Genomic DNA, 17861 nt, shown 5'->3' with positions numbered 1-17861 from the left:
TGCCGAAAAAGAGTTGTTGGCGATCAAAAAGGCCTTTCAGGAGTGGAGACAGTACCTGTTGGGGGCCCGTCATGCCATCACGGTGTATACCAACCATAGAAACCTTCAGTAGATGAAGACCGCGCGGCATCTCTCGCAACGGCAGATGAGATGGATGCTGTTCTTCGCAGAATATGATTTCATTGTTACTTTTCGGCCAGGTTCGGAGAACTGTAAGGCAGACGCTCTGTCCCGACAGGAAACTAATGAGGCCACTAACAGCCTAGACAATGAAACAATTATTGATCCCTCGAAAGTGCTATGTGCCATCCGGGTGGAAAACCTTCTGGATGAAATAAGAACCAGGAAACAGGGCGATCTGTGAAACAGGGGTTGCCTTTCCATAAAGACAAGTTGTATCTGCCTACCTCAGAACTCCAAAAGAAAGCCTATAGCTGGTGTCATGAGTCCCCCTTGGCAGGTCATCCGGGAATATGCAAAACTACGCAAGTCATGCAACGTCACTTCTGGTGGAAGAACTTAGGCACAGACGTTTCTTTATGGGTGTCACAATGTGAGGAATGTGCAAGAGCAAAAGGAGAATACACCAAGAAAAAAGGGAAACTCATGCCCATACCCACTCCCCTGCAGCCATGGCAGAACATCAGATTGGACTTTATAACTGGATTACCCAGAGATCAGGGTTATTCAGCCATATTGGTGGTGGTAGACAGTCTGACAAAGATGGGACACTTTATTCCATGCAAGAACTTGCCAACGGCTGGACAAATCGCACAGTTGCTGATGAGTAACATTATCCGACTCCATGGAGTGCCCAAAGTGATTGTGTCTGACAGAGGACCCAATTTATAGCACGTTTCTGGAAAATGTGGTGCAAGGCTCTACAGATCGATTCCACGTTGTCAACAAGCTTCCATCCACAAACAGATGGCCAGACGGAGAGGCTGAACCAGACCTTGAAGAAATATCTCTGGTGCTATGCTAAGGACGCGCAAGACTCATGGCTTTCTCTATTGTGGATGGCAGAACTGGCATATAACAATGCCTGGCATTGCTCAATGGGGGTGTCCCCTTTTTTGGCCAAGTTTGACGCGAGAACGCTGCCGGGTGACCTTCCTAGTGACCTCGCGAATCAACCTACGGTTCGTGCGCACCTAAAGACTCTGCGAGCTGTTCACAAGAAAGCAAGAAGGCATTTGATCCAAGCCAAGCTGGCCTATAAGAAATGGGAGGATAATCACCCAACAGAAGGGTATTCATTTCAAGTAGGAGATCGAGTCTGGCTATCCACAAAGAACATCCAGTTTAAACTGCGCAGTGTGTTTCATCCCAGATACATTGGTCCGTACACCGTGGTCAGACAAATCAACCCAGTCGCCTACAAACTGAAGTTGCCTGGCAGTCTTAGGATACATCCTGTGTTCCATTGCAGCCTTCTGAAGCCTTCTGCGAAGGCAAGGCGATGTGCGCCCCTTCCAGTGGTGGGTATGGGGGCCTTGAGTACGAGGTCAGGAGTATCTTGGACTCTAAGCTTCGATTGGGCAGGTTATGGTATCTCGTGTCTTGGAAAGGTTATTCAGCGGAGGACGATTCCTGGGAGCCCTGTCAGAATGTGCATGCTCCTCTCGCAGTCCGCTCTTTCCAAAGGAGGAATCCCACAAAGCCTGGGCCTAGGAGGTGCAAGGCGAGAGGACATAATGTCAGGATTCTAGGCGGGTAACGCCTACCTAATCAGGGAGTGAACTAAACTCCCATAAGGCCATCGGAGAGGAGGGGTCTTAAAACAGAAGGCAACACGCACGCAGGTGTGCGTAATTCTACTGAAGTTCTTGGCGTCTCTCGCAGCTGCGAGAGGTTAGCGGCTGCCGGTCGCCATTCTTTTCGTTTTCTCCTGATACGCGCTGAAGTAAACGCGTCTCCTGCTCTCATTCCTCTGACCCAGCCGGTGCTGATCCTCAGGTCGGGTGAGTTGGAATCGGGAAGTCCCGATTCCGTTCTTGCAGTGTTGTGGTGTGACGGTGCGGCTGCCAGGAGGTTCCCAGCCGGCCCGTTTTCATATAGCATAAGAAAGACAGGTAGTAGTGTTCCTTAGGATTGTAGGGACGAGCGGATCGGTTGTTAATTACGTTACTGTAAGGTCTCAACGTACTATGGTTAGACCATACAAGGTGGAAACGGGAGATGTATTTTTAGGGATTTACAATAGAGTATCCCTTTAAGTGGTGGATAGTGATGCCATTTTAGTCTCCACATAACAGTATAGGAGAACAGTTTGGCTAATCGTAAGGTCAAAGCTCGTATTGGAGCAGGGAGGTTAAGAAGGGTTCGTTTACTTCCATGAACCAACAACGCTTGGTGCGCCCACGGGGTTCTATTTATACTTTATATGACCAAACCGTATTGATATTATCCAAGAGAGGAGATTAATGAGTCAAGTAGCTTATTTATTGCCCGCAGTGAGTTTTTTTCTCTAAAAATCTATTGAACAACCTGGATTTAAGGAACGCACATCGGGACTGTGCCCGGGGTCCCGCTCGTGTTATTTGGAACTGACTCGTGAGCGTGTTTATCGACAGACTGTTGATTCCGACATTTATATTATTTCGCAGAACCTATTTTGGCCAGTTTACAATCCTGGCGTTCATTTCAATATTCATGCCTTGAAAAAGTCTTAGGGAAAGACGAAACACGTGTCGGCAGGCAAATCGTGTGCTGGAAGTTTTTACACTTTTATAATATGAATAAAGACTGCTGAACAGCAAGAAGACTGATCTTTCTGGGTTTCTGTTTTGAACAGTATTGTTGAATTGTCTCTGTCTGTGGTAGAGGGTTATATATACCCAGAGGTGTGGTAAACTGAAACAGGACTAAAATAATGATAAGTGGTGTGCTGTATATGCCTTAGTTTTTTGTATTCAATTCGTCCCGTTTTCATGTTTATGTGCTATTCCTTCGTAGAGCGGAATGTAGTGGTAAGGAGTAACCACGCATTAGCGTGTCTATGTATGCTGAGTGACATTGGACTTGTGTTCTGCGGATGCAGAGTGTTAGTATCCTGCATAGAGCGGAATGCAGTGGTGATTGTTTAACCATGCATTACCTTGTCTATGGTTCTTTAGAGCGAAGGCAGTGGTAGAGGACATACCACGCCTTACCGTTTCTAGCTGCCACATACTGTGGCTCGTACAGTGTGTTTGATTTCCTTATGTTTCTTTTCCAACATCGGAATGGAGGGGTTTATTATTTCAGAATATCATGTTAAGTAAAAACATTGGGAACTAGGCAAATTCTGGACCAGTATTCTTGAGATCCATTGCAAATGAAGCCAACTCTCTCTGTTCCTCTTTGGATATGTGTCTATTGAGAACAATCAGGAAAACCCATATCCATGCTATGGATTAAGACATTGAGTATTTCCCCACAGTAGTTTTCTTTCACATTGGGGCTCCTATTTGCTGTTCTTTATGCTAGAGAACATGGTATGTATGTGGTCTACCTGCAGAAATATATCTAGAGAACTGTTGTCTTTACGTGTGTTTAATGTGTGACTTTATACCTTGTAGAGATCGTATTTCGGAGAGAGAGATTCCCCTGTGCTTGACGATTTATTTGGGAGTTCTGTCAGATACCAAGGTACATAGGAGTGATTAGCGAGACCATATGAGAGTAGGATATTGGTGTTTGTTACTTCATTGTGGTTATCTTGTGTTTTACAGGATCCCTTTCCCCGCTGTTCCCTTCCTCTCCTTCCCTCGCCTGATCGCCCTAATACTCTGTAGCTATATTCAGAGTTGGGGATGTCAGGAGGTGGACCCTTTATTGCTTCAACTGGATTCTGAGGAGTTTCGATCTCAGAAGAAAGAGATCCCTGACAGTCTACTAATCCCTTGGTTCCCCCTATTTAGAATAAGGAGGACTGTAAGTATTCCGTCGACAGAACCCTCATTGGATTTGTTGATGGAATATATCCTCTGACGGTCCAATGGAATAAGGGCCTTCATATGAAGGAATTTACGCTATCTGCTCTATTTAGGGTGGATGTGTAAAGTCTTTTTTTTCCTGTCCGTCACTGTCAGAAAAACCTGGTGGTAAGGGATACGAAAACACAATGGTGTTCCCCATACGTTTGGCAAGAACTCTGAGGACATGGAGGCCATTATTTATTTGCTTTTAAAAAACAAACTCCCACTTTAGAAGCTTGGTTTTGAAAAACAAAAAACCTCTGAAAAGATTGTAGGCTAACCGTCATGGCTGATGGTACTGTCCTTTAAGCTTTTCCCACATTGACAGGAACCTCAATGAGAGCAATTCCTGTCAATGTAGAGAACTGTCCAGAGGGCTGGAGGACAACTCTAAATTTGGCTGGTAGAGGTGCCTCGGGATAACAGAGGTATTTTCCCCTGTCATCCTGACAGAGTAAACTCCTCCTGCCAAACTCTAAATAAGGCCCTAAATCTAAATTCTCAAACACGGTAATACACTGTAGTTTCCTTAACTTTGCCCATACTGCATCACTGTCCAAAACTGCCCACAAACCCAATCTAGCAATTGAAGGAAGAGCCTCACTGATCAGTCCCTAGAGGAGTTACAACCCCAGTGGTTCTAACTCAAACCATAAACTACTCAAGCTCAGTTCCAAACTCAAAACGTTTATACTTACAGACACACTTAAAAGCATGCTTTCTTGCAGCATTTCTTTCAAATATTTTTAAACTTGGTACACAATCTACCATACATGGTGGACAGCTGAACCAAACTATTGCTATGACTTTTGACTATCAAACCTTAATTATTGTCCTTAATGAGAGACCATCAGAATGATAGTTGAATTTCCTACGGCCATTCATCAAGTGTAAAGTTGTGTTAGTTGTCATTTCCAAATGGAATTTTCAACTTAGATTGTTTGTAATGAATACCTGTATCCTACATATTCATATTGCTTCACCACAGTAAATTGGCAAACTTCCAATTACAACGAAAATGATGAATCACATTTTGTAAATACAACACTCCTAGTTTTTGACATCTTAACTGTAAGATGACATTGGTTTCTGAAGTCCAATGGCTACCTGATCAAAGACAGCCAGATCTTAAGCACATAATAGAACACTCAGATGGTCGAAGTCTTGATTTAAAGATCGACACACTTCAGTGTGGCTACATACCTGCCCGCCACACTGGCATGAACCTGCGTCAGGTTAACCCACATTATGCAGGAAGTGAAACACCACGATGAGGAGCTTGCTCTAGTGTCAATAGACCTGGCAAAGGCCTTTGACACAGTTGACTGGGGATACTTGCTGGAAGTCCTTAAGATAGTGTGATTTGTCCCCATTTCTGCCGCTGGGTCAAAATACTGTACACAGAATCACATGCATGAGTACGGGTGGGACAGGCCCGCTCGGAGGAGTGGGTATTGGAGCAGGGCACACTTCAGGAATGCCTGCTCTCACCCCTCCTCTTTGCCCTGGCCATCGAACCCATGGCGGTGCGGATGCGAGAGGAGATGGGGCAGTGGGTTATCCGGGTAGGGGGCACCACACATGTGATCTCCCTATACGCGATCAATGCCCTCTTTTATATAGATTCTCCCCGATTGGTGCTGCCTAGGCTCCTGCAGCATCTTGAGGAGTTCAGTGAGGTCTTCGGGTTGTGACTTAACCAACACAAATCCCTAATCTTTCCCCTGGCACGCATGGCCACATTGCCCCTAGAGAGTCTTCCTGACCTGGGGATAAGATGGGAACGGGCTTATTTTCAGTATTTAGGCATCCAGGTAGCACGTGGTAATGCTCAGTTGATACATATGAATGTAGAGAGGGTCATAGACCTGCTTGGACGCTCTGTGGTCTTTTGGAACTCATTGCCACGCTCCTTGATGGGTAGGCTTACAGTGTCCAAAATGGTGATACTGCCTCGCTGCCTTTAAGTGCTACAAAATTCACTTTGCCCAGTTCCTATTATTATTATTATTATTAGGACTTGTATTGCGCAGCGAATCATCCCAGAAGGGATCTCTCGGCGCTTTTGGCGGCATAGTGCTAGCGGCTAAGACAGGGATTACGGCTTTAGAAGAGCCAAGTCTTTAAGAACCTCATATCTGGGTCTTCAATCACCTGAACTCCTTGCTTGTCTCTTTACTGTGGGCAGGGCGACACAGTAGAGTACACTGAGCACACGGACACGTCAGTATGAAGACAGGGGACTAGAGGCACCATGAATGGACTTAGATAACTTTGCGGCACAACCTCAGTATATGTCCCTTTGGTTAAAGGACAGAGACAAGTGGGAGAAATGACTCCTCGCTGGACAAGTACACTCGGACATGCTCTCGATTGCATAAATGCAGGGCAGGGGGGTCTTTGATGATCTGCCCAATATAGTACACCACTCCGCAAATGTATGGCAACAATACGTGGAAAAGATACTGAGACAAGCTCCGTTTCATTGAGAGCTCTCTATATGGATACTTGCCCCTATAAGAGAAATGAGCCTAGATATGTCCTTTCAGGCATGGAAGGAGGGAGGTTGAAACGTTTGGGCAGACATCTACCCGAACAAAACGTTTATCTCATACTAACAGGGCTGCGATGACTTTACACTGGGACAGAGTCACTACCTACACTACACTGGGCTGATGGAAATCGCTAGAATAACTTGGCCCACGTACCTTAACATCCCGCAAAGACCCACCCATTTAACATACTTCTCACATGTGGATCTGGCACAGGCTGATCTTGCTCCTGTATAAAGCCATGAGGTTGAACTCAGCTCCCCCCCTCCCTCGGGCAAGAGCGGCGTGGGATGGGAACCTAGGTGGGCAAATAGACGACAAGACATGGGCATCCATAGGCACGCTTACACACACAGTACCCTGCAACATGCGATTCAAACTGATTCATTACAACTTTTTGCACTGCTCTTATCTTACACCGCTGAGGCTGATGCGCATCTCCCAGAGCCGAACCAACATGTGCCCCAAATGTGATCCAGAAAAGGCAGATGTTTTTACATTTAGCATAGGAATGTCCTAGGCTGCAGGAGTTTTGGCCTCTGGTTGTGGCAAAAGTGTGTGAAAGTACAGGTCTCCACATAGTGGAGGAGCCATTACAATGTCTGTTGAGCCATGTAAAAAATCGCAGGAAGCAAAAAATGGCATACAAGCTCCTACAACTGATGTTAGTGTTAGCTAAGCGTAGAATCGTCATCACCTGAATGGGGCAGAGAGGCCCAGACATAACAGCATGGCATAGAGATGTGCGAGAGTGGATGCTAGAGAAGAAGGCCAGATGAAATGAAACTGAAGGGATGATAAGTTGCAGGCAGATCTGTCTGAGTGGTAGGAATTGTACAACTTTTCCCTGAACTCAAACACTGCCGACTAAGACCAGTATTAGCCCATAGTGAGTGGCGATAAGTCTGGTGGGAATAATAATGGGTCCGGAGAGTGGTAAATATGTGAATGACAGCTGTAAGACACTCCCTGATTCCATTTTACAAATGCTATACATTACCTCATTACAGGAAACAGTGGTCCCTGAAACCAAACGATAGAGCAAAAAATGAATATAGTCAAAATTGGAACTATATTATAGCCAATGTCCGGCCGGGCATGGCAACTTTAATAAGTAGAAATTCTTGACAGTAAACAAGGAAATGTAAGTAGAAATTCGGTGGGACACAAGCCTGTATCCTCTGACTTACATACCAAGTAGACAGAAAATGACAAAACACAATCAGGCAATTACAGTGATGTTTCTTTGAGAAATAATGAATAGCGAAACATCTGATATTCAGATTGCCACCTTCACACTATATTACATACAGCAATATTTAAGGTGTAGGGTGGGCAACAGAGTCGACGGCGTTTCGATCCTTATGAGAAAGATACAGGATCATCATCAGGACTAATTTAGTTAAATTGCCCTTATTTTGAATGCCTCATGTTGCCATGGAGGCAACGGAAAAGATGCAGTGTGTACGGACGATGCCGGATCACAGTTGATCCGGCATCGTCCGTACACACTGCATGGCCACGGAACCCATTTCTGCAAGTTGATTGAGACCTATCCGTGTCCTTCCTCCCGGAAGAATTGTGCGTAGGCATTGTCCTACCGTAAACCTTAACTCAACGTTACCTTTTCGTGAATCGGCATCTTTTCCGTTGCCTCCATGGCAACATGAGGCATTCAAAATAAGGGCAATTTAACTAAATTAGTCCTGATGATGATCCTGTATCTTTCTCATAAGGATCGAAACGCCGTCGACTCTGTTGCCCACCCTACACCTTAAATATTGCTGTATGTAATATAGTGTGAAGGTGGCAATCTGAATATCAGATGTTTCGCTATTCATTATTTCTCAAAGAAACATCACTGTAATTGCCTGATTGTGTTTTGTCATTTTCTGTCTACTTGGTATGTAAGTCAGAGGATACAGGCTTGTGTCCCACCGAATTTCTACTTACATTTCCTTGTTTACTGTCAAGAATTTCTACTTATTAAAGTTGCCATGCCCGGCCGGACATTGGCTATAATATAGTTCCAATTTTGACTATATTCATTTTTTGCTCTATCGTTTGGTTTCAGGGACCACTGTTTCCTGCAATACGTATCTACCCAAGGTCCCTGTCTAATTCCTTTGGGTGCCCTTGTTCCTCCTTTGATATACATTACCTCATTGTCACCTGTATTATTTTATGTGAGAGGCTGTCGCCCTTAGCACACCCGATACTTTGCATAGGATACTTGTAGCTCAATAATTGCTGTAATGTTTGTTAAAAAAACTAAAATAAAATGTAAAAATTTTTTTTACAAAGATCAACGCACTTAAAAGAGCACCAGAATTTGCTAAGAACATGGCAACAAGGAGGAAGCCCAAAACAAATCCTTGCTTGCGGCCATCGTGACCAAGATTTTATTAGTCATGTATCCAGAATTATCCATCTGAACCCTTGTTCTTGTAGAACTATGTAGCACTTTCACCAGGCATAGTAGAGACTGGAGTAACCCGGTTTCATGCTTCTCTTCCTTCATCCTGCTCCAAATTTGGAGCACATCCTTGCAGAGTACTGCAGGGCTCTGTCTGGCCTTAGTCCTGATCCCTGCCTTCTTTAACATTTAAATTAAACCCCTGGCTTCCACTATTATGTCCTTTAGGTGAGAGTTTACAGTGCCGCAGATAACTGACTTGCTTTTTAGGTCGAGCCTAGCGCAGCGCGCATGCGCTGCCCTAGAATCTACCTCTTGGAATCACTTCAGCTTTCTTCAGCTTTTGTAAAAGCTTGTGCGTGTGGTGCTCACACGCGATTGGCCTTTGCGTCTGGCTTTAGTACGCAATTGGCCAAAGGCGTGTGGAGGTCCCAGCTTCTTGGGAAATGTTTACTGCCAGAGCGTTTTGCTTTCTGGAGCCAGCAGCGGCGTGCAGGGGCCATCTGTTTTTAATTAGCGTGGCTGCGCTTGTCTCCCATGCAGTGTCTATCCCCCCTTATGCAGGCCATGGTTGTAATGAAACGTATCCTTTGGGCCCTGGAGTCAACATCTTTACTGCAGCGGCGTGCACAAAAAAGCACAGCGCTGTCATCAACACATTTGTTCCAAATCCTCATCAAAATAACTGGTGTAAACATACACAGCAGCTGCGCTCCGGGATCAGAGGTGCGGCATATTTGCCCATTTGCAAATGTCACTACTTCGTCTTTCTGTTTAGTTTTCAATGATGGTTTCACCTGACGTTGGTGATGCCTGAAGTCTTGGCAGGGAGGGGGGGTTTTCACGTCACTGGCACAGGTTTGCCAATGAGATGTGCTTCCCGCGCTCTCAATGCCGATCACAGACATTACGGTCACATTTATGATCCGATAAAAAGCCCGCTCGCAGCAGCTGACGCCCGGAGTGATGAAAAGCTTGCGCGTTCTCTCATCTGCCTAGAAGTGCCCACCCCCACCATTTGTTTTGAGCTGCTAATTAGCAGCCTGTGCTTTGCCGTGTTTGATCTTTCTTCACGGCCGCCACACTCTCTTCGTTATTGTGGGTTAGACCATCCCCATGAGTGCTTCTTACCTCTCCACTACTGCCCCCCCACCCTGCCCCAACTCTGGCCGACTTCCAGAGCGCCTTAAGGCTTCTTTTCAAAGAGCCCTCGATAAGCCCATTGTGCACCCGTGACTGCAGCGAGCCGAGCACTCCCAGCTTCAGAACACCTGCTCCAGGCTGCAAGGACCGGACCTCGTCCCGCCCAGGTGGCTCAGGAGGTGGAGAACCTGCTGCAGAGATCTGTGTTTACCATGGGGCCTTGGAGAGGGGCTGGGAGGGCATTGGGCAGTATACCCAGCAGTCGCCTTTCCGATTGCCCCTTCGCTTGAACTCGCATTGTTACATTATTTAATGAAAACCCTGTTATCTAAGCACTAAGCGCCAATTCGATTTGAGGCGTTTCCCGCATGTATGAATATTATTTCAAACACTAGAATTTCATTTCAGAAAAGGAGCGCAGACCTGTGAAATCTCCTCATTTCCAGGCACCCTTTCCCTCACAGAGACAATCAATCATACGTTTGTAAATCAGTGTATAGGAAACTTTACATAAGGTAGAGGTTTACAAGATGTAGGAGCATAGCTAAACACTTAAAAGGTCACAAAGGCGAGACCTATTGGCTATGCCAATGCTTGTTTACTTTGGGTCATTCTGTTGCCTCCGCTGTTTCATTACTGTATATTGGCAATAAAGTACTGGATGTTTCAAAGCCATTTGAAACTAAACAGTGATAAGGCTGAAGTGGTTGAGTTTGGGAATATTTAGCCACTTTGGAACACAGCTAATTGGCCCACTTTAATTGGCACTTCTCCTGTCTCCGTGAACTGAAATAGAAATGTATAGGTTATTAATGGTGCATATTTGACTTTTAAACCTCAGATTTCTAAAGTTACAGCAGATTGTTTGGGCTAAGTGCTCCGTTTGGAATTTTTTTCCCATCCTCCAAAACCACTTTCACCAACAACTTCGCTAACTTCATCACCCCCCCCCCCTCCCCATTGACTCTAACAATTACATCCTATGAGGACATTTCAAGTTCCACCTAGAGAACAAGAAAAACACCATCACCACCAGACTCCTCGAGAGCCTAGGAAATCTGGGACTGAAACAACACATCACTGGACCCAAACATTCTGCCAGACAAACCCTCAACCCAGTCTACAACACCTTCAATGGCATTAAAATTAGCGCAACCACACCACTCACCTGAACTGACCACACCATCATCCATTTCCATATCAGTATCCCATGCCTAACCAGATCCACCACCACAAGCATGACCAGTTACAGCTAGAGCAGCACCCAGGAATCCAACTGGGTATACACCCTGCGCCTAAATCAACCAACTTCTACCGAAGACCTCAACAGAAACATCAAAGATCTTGGGTGGATCACAAAATGCGCTGACTCCACGGAAGCTCGTAAATGCAACACACAGAAAAGAATACAGAAACAATCCAGCTGGTACAATGAGGAACTTGGCACAGCAAAACAACACTGCAAACTATTGGAAAGAAGATGGAGAACAGACCACCTAGAAAACGACAAAAAGACATTTAAGATAAGCCTGAGATGCTACAATCAACCAGCCAGCCAGCTAAGGTCATGGAAAAAGCCATAAACAAGCAACTCTCTCACTATCTCAACACATACCAACTCTTAGACACCCCACAATCAGGTTTCTGGTCCAACCACAGGACCGAGACTGCCCTCATCGCAGTAACTGATGACATCAGGTTGATCCTCTGCCATGGAGATACACCGGCCTATACTGCTTGACCTCTCAGCAGCTTTCAACATTGTCCCCCACTCCACCCTGAACAGAGGACTACATGAAAGAGGCATTCAAGAACCCACCCTCAACTGAATCTGCTTCTTCCTCACTGTAAGAACACAAAGAGTCAACATGTCACCCTAGGTTTCGGAAGCCAAGAACCAACCTGATTTCTGGAGTTCCCCAAGGATCATCTCTCAGACCAATGTTATTCAATGTATATATGACTGCGTTGGTGGACCTCATCAGATCACAGAACATCAACATACTCTCCTACACAGATGACACACAACTATACTCTCCCTGTCTGGTATGACTCCCCATTACAAAAAAACAACTTCACCACCAGCATGACTGCGGTAATTACATGGATGAAATCCAACTGCCTCAAACTCAGAACAGACAAAACTGAAGTGGTGTTCTTCCGAAGGAAAGCCTCTGTATGGGACACCATCTAGTAGTCAGCTGACCTTGGCCCGCCCCCACTACCTTGGCTGGAAATCTTGGAATTATCCTAGGTGACAAACTCATCATAACAACCCAAGTAAACACAGTGACCTCCACTTACTTCCACATCCTGAGTGTGCTGCAAAAGATCTTCAAACGGCTAACAGAAAACACCAGGAAAATGACTATGCATGCTCGGATTACCAGCAGACTTGACTACAGCAACACACTTGGTAGGAATCACCAAGAACCACTGATCAGGCTCCAAATCATTCAAAATGCTGCTGCAAGACTCAGCCTCTAGCTATCTCACCGCACAAACATCACCCCACACCTCATAGAACTGCTCTGGCTCCCAATCCAGAAGCACACCCAGTTCAAACTGCTCACACACACATACAAGGTAATACTGGCCCTACCTCCCTTCAAAGCCACATAACCTTCCACACACCATGCAGGCACCTCCGCTCAGCCAGACTCTCACTGGCACACATACCCCATAACCACAAAGCTACAGCTATATGCTGTGCCGTCTCCTATATCTCCCTCAAAGAGTGGAACAACCTCCCTCACCACAACAGAGCTTCCTCATCTCTTCTCGAGTTCTGCAAGAAGCTGAAGATGTGGCTTTCGAGCTAACTTCACCAAGTAGACAGCTGCCTAACGCACCTGCAAAGCTCCCGGATACCCTCATGGGTGATTAGCGCAGTATACAAATAAAGTTAACAAAACATAAACAATAAAAATTTGTATTTACTGGTGGAAGATCTTTACTTTTTGACGACACCGAAGGCAGATGATTGATAGCAAGATTAAACTACTAAAAATAGAGTTTTAGAAATATTTTTATTGCTAGTCCCATTCCTAACATACAGGATTAGTATTTAATATTAAATTATATTGTTTTTGTAAGGCACAGCCAAACCTGTTACAATAAAAATAGCTTTGAGGGCATGCAGCAAGGATGCCTGCATTACAGGCAGGATCGTTTTTGTGCAGGAAGGTATACGTACCTGCACAAAAACAATCCCAAGAGGCAATTTCTTCTTTCTGTACATGATGCAGAATGCATCATGCATAGAAGAGGAAGTAATGAAGAGAAATAAAGATATTTCTCCTTGTTACACCTATTTGTGGTAGGAGCAACCCCAGGTTTAGTGCCTTTAGTAAATCTGGGATAGCTCAAATTCCATGGGTGGATGCATGGGAAGGTTCATGCTTTACCCATGGAATGCCTACCACAAGGAAATGTAATACAACAAGCCACTGCGTTGTGTCACATTTCTTTACAAAGTATACACAAAGCATCGCAAATACCTCCTTGCGTGACTTTGTAGATCCCATTTAAGGATTTGCATTGCCTTGCGACAATTTGAGTCACAAAACGACAGTAGTGGTCATTAGTAAATCTGCACCAATGCTTGGCTTGCCATTGAGCAAGTGCTAATGCACCCATATCACATTCTATCCATCTTCACGATTGAACATGTAGTGCTTAGCTCCCCTAATCCATTGGAATCAATATAAAAACTCTCCAAAATTAACGTGAAAGTTGTGGGGAAGATAAGCTTATATGTCATATGGACATAACAATAAAATGGGATTGGAAGCTTGTTTCATGTTCTGGGACGACTTGGCTATGTAGGGCATTAACAAGATTTGTGTCCTTTTTAGTACTTAAGTGTGCCAAACAGTTTTGCTGCATTTCAAATTATATTTAACATCTTGAATATAGATTTCTACAGGTTTCTAAAGCTTAACCCTTTGCATGCCGATGACGTAATAGTTACGTCCTCGGCTGAGGTCCTGCTGTGCCAAGGACTTAACCATTACGTCCTGGCACCTACCGAAGGGGGAATCACTGGTGGTGCCCCTATGGAAAACCAATTTTCATGCCTAACTGGGGATGGAAGCGGAAGCACTTCCGCTGCCACCGTCCCCCCCACCCGGCAATGTGATGACGTCGGCACGTTCAGGGTGCGCCGACGTTATCATAGGCTACCGGGACTGCGCTGGAGGCTATTTGCTTCCAGCACGTCCATAGCGAGGATGGTGAATAGGTGAGTCCTTATCTCGGGGGGGGGGCGGGTTTGGGTAAAACATACTCTAAATGAAAGAGTCTTTCCTTTCCCTTGTGCCTGTTTTGAATGGATTCCTGCTCCACGATCGCGGGTGAGGCCCGCGATTGTGCATAAAAGGAATCCATCTACCCGGACCACCAGGGATGTTTTCCTTTGTTGTTGGGGAAGCGACCCCTTAGGCAAGATTCAATCCCTCGGGGCATGTTTCGCCTGGGGGGCGGGGGCTGATTTGCCTGTTTTTTTAAGCCGATCAGTCCCCGCCGGGGGCCAAAACCCACTAGGCATCAGGGATGGTTGCGCATTTTGAGAGCAAACCATTGGGCAAGGGTCACTCCTCAGGGGGCAGTATGCTCTTTCTCTTTGTCCCCTACTCCCCCGGGCTAGATCAGCTGTTTTTTGGGCTGATCTAGCCCTTGGCTGGCTCAAAACCCACAAGAAACCAGGGATTTATTAAGTATAATAAATATAGGAAACGATACCTTGGGCAAAGATTGGTACCCTTTTGGGGGGAAATGTTTTGGCCAGATCGGCCTTATATTTTTAGACCCATCTGCCCCCAAGGGGGGCAGAAGTCATTAGACCACCAGGGATTTTACTTTATATGCTGCAAAAAGATTTGGGGGTGGCCCCTTGGGCAAGGGTCGCTCCCCTTTTGGGGGTGAATGTTTTGGTAATTTCTGCCCCCTTGGGGGCAGATTAGCCATATATATTTGGGCCTATCTGCGCCCAAGGGGGGGGGGGGGCAGAAGCCACTAGACCATCAGTGATAGTTTGTGTGTGAAATGTAGTTTGGCTAATGGTCTGCATGTTTTGTCATCCCAATGTTTTTTCTCCTTTTTAGGTCTCGCCTAGCGACGCAGCGCATGCGCTACTCGCCTTGGCGAGACCTATAGTCGTCGGTTTTGCTAGCGAAGGGGGACAGGAGATGGCACGTGCACGGACAGGCGATGTGCACGCTCACAGCTGTCTCAGGGCTCGTGAGCAGCGCCCCTCCCATCGCGGCTTGGCTGTTGCAGTTGTGAGGAGAGACTGCCTGTTGGCTCGAGCCGTGCAGCTGACGTGACGTGCTGGCTCATCACTGCAAAGCAACACGTGTATTGTGGGCAAAACTCCTCAATTTGGCACACCGACGCTGGCCCCAAACTTTTAAACCCCATAATGGTAGGCTCAGATTGACTATTCTTTTAGGAGTACTCTAGCGCGACACAAAGCAGAACAAACACCAAAGTCGAGCAATTTTCAAACAAAAGAGAGGTTTTGAGCTGACAATTTGAAGCAAAATGGCTGGCTCTGTATTGCATAGCAGAAAGCCCCCTCTTAATGTAATGCAGTGGGGGCATATCAGGGCAGGAACAGCGTTTACATGCAGAGGCAGATCTACTAACCTAGCACAACGTGGCTTTGCGTGAAATCCTAGCAACAATAAAAAGCAGTTGCATAAAATGGCAAAAGAAAAATCCTGTGCTTTTTCTACATGTAATATGTGTAATTTATGAAACATGACAAATATCATGCAATTAACCCTTAGTTGATTGCTTGCCAATACAAATGTGTACTTGAGGGTGTCTCTTAAATATAAATCTCATCTCATGGTGCTGTAGAAAGATGACTTATCTGCATGAGCGCTGTAGGTGACATCAGCAATTTTTTACAACTTTTCGCACAGGGCAGTACTGCAAATGTTCATGCGTTGCTTCCTGTGCTGCATGAATTATGGCAAATCTGCATTGTAGCTTTCTTAAACTAACCTTTGGTCACAAGACTGTGCATGTTTTGGTTATACAAATCTGAAACCTGGGGTATAGACAAAAACAGACTTTGTTGGCCAATGAATTTGACCTAAATAAGCATTTGCAATGCAATAGGTCTCGAATTTACGCGGGTTTGAGCTATTGGCAGTGTAAATGACAATGCCTTTGAATTATGTTTTGGTTTTTAAAACACAAATAAAAAAAGGCATTGCCATTTACAATGCCATAACTTAAACTCGTGTGAATGCGAGACCTATTGCATTACGAATGCTTGTTATTTTAGTGCAACGCTTTTGTTTGACTTTGGTATAGCTTGTGCTTGCGGTTTCAGGACTGGTAGAGCTGTGTAGCTGCAAGTGTTTGCGAAGGAAACGTTTTTTCTAAACTGTTTGCTGCAAATGAGTATCAATGGCCTGCATGTGTTTTTGAAAATGCAGCAATAGTAGCAGCCTATTTAGCTTCTGTTTGAATGTATTGTGTTGCCTTGTGCCATATGGCCCATGGGGACATTGCTGTTGTCTCTAAGTTAGCATGAGCACACTGCAGACTGTCCGCTATTTTGCGCACGTTACTACACAGTGTTTATTTTGCAAATGTCTCTTTTGTCATTTTCACATAAGAAACTACCGCTGTGTTCACACTCTGCAGATTCCTGGGTTTTACTCTGAACATAGTGAACAAGGTCGATCAACAGTGCCCCTTGTTATTCTGTTCTAGTCTGGCCCTAGCACCTAGACAAATCATACCGATGCAGCTGTTGTTTGGGTATACGTACTTTGGTCTTATTGGAATACATGAATAGGTAGCAAACCCTTTTAGAGGGACCTTTCCAGGGAGAAGAGCAAGACAGCACCTATGGTGTAGATCTGCCATCTATAGAGTGAGGCACGGTGTCTGCAGATAATACCCAGAGATCTTCTAATATATAATCATTCTGCTTCTATACAAGGGGAAGAGGGTTAGGCGCCACTGTCTTTTTATAATGACAGCTCCTTTCTTGATTTATGGACTGCTTGCTATGCTGACCGTATTTGTGTTATGGATTTTCCTTCTTATTGTGGCATATATACTGCATATTATAGGACGTTAGTTAAAATAAATATTTTAAACTTGTTTGTGTCTCTGTCAGGTCTTATGGTGGACAAATATAAGAGTGTGAGCGAAAGGGTGTATCTTGCAACTGTGATTCCTGAGAGGGTCGGGAGTGTTGTGTTCTGGGGTGTCTAATTGCTTGTTTCTTTGTCAGTGAGTAGGAGAGCAAATGAGACACTATAGCTAGTCGGATTTGGGCTCATGGGTACTAAGGTGGTAGCATGACTCAGTCCCATAATCCTACGCATAGTTTTGTGTTTGTGCAGAATCCCTGCAACACTTGTGTATAATTTTCCTTTGTTTTCTTTTCTAGTGGGATACTGTTGGTGCTTGCTGTGTCTGTGCAGAGTAGGTGCTGGTGAGTCTAGTGGTCTCTGGCAAGTGAGTGGCAGTGTTTTACAGTCTATAGATCTTTGTGTGTTTTGTATTGATTGACTTTACCTTGCAACTGCTATATGCCAGTCGTTTTTCTTTTTGTTTTATAAATCCGCCCTTTTTTAATTACATTTTTTACACAGTGTTGGGTATTGTTGATTTGTTTGTCAAGTTACTTTTCTACCTAAGGATTATGGCTAGCTGCTGAATGATCGCTCAGCAGGGTGTTGTTGGTATGCTTTTTGAGTCTTCTTCTGACCATGATTATGAGACTGACTCTGCATCTGAGGAAGAGGAGTAAGGCCA

This window comes from Triturus cristatus, chromosome 7 (assembly GCF_964204655.1).
Source record: "Triturus cristatus chromosome 7, aTriCri1.1, whole genome shotgun sequence".
In the NCBI taxonomy this organism is placed as follows: Eukaryota; Metazoa; Chordata; class Amphibia; order Caudata; family Salamandridae; genus Triturus; species Triturus cristatus.
This window is presented reverse-complemented; position numbering follows the sequence as displayed.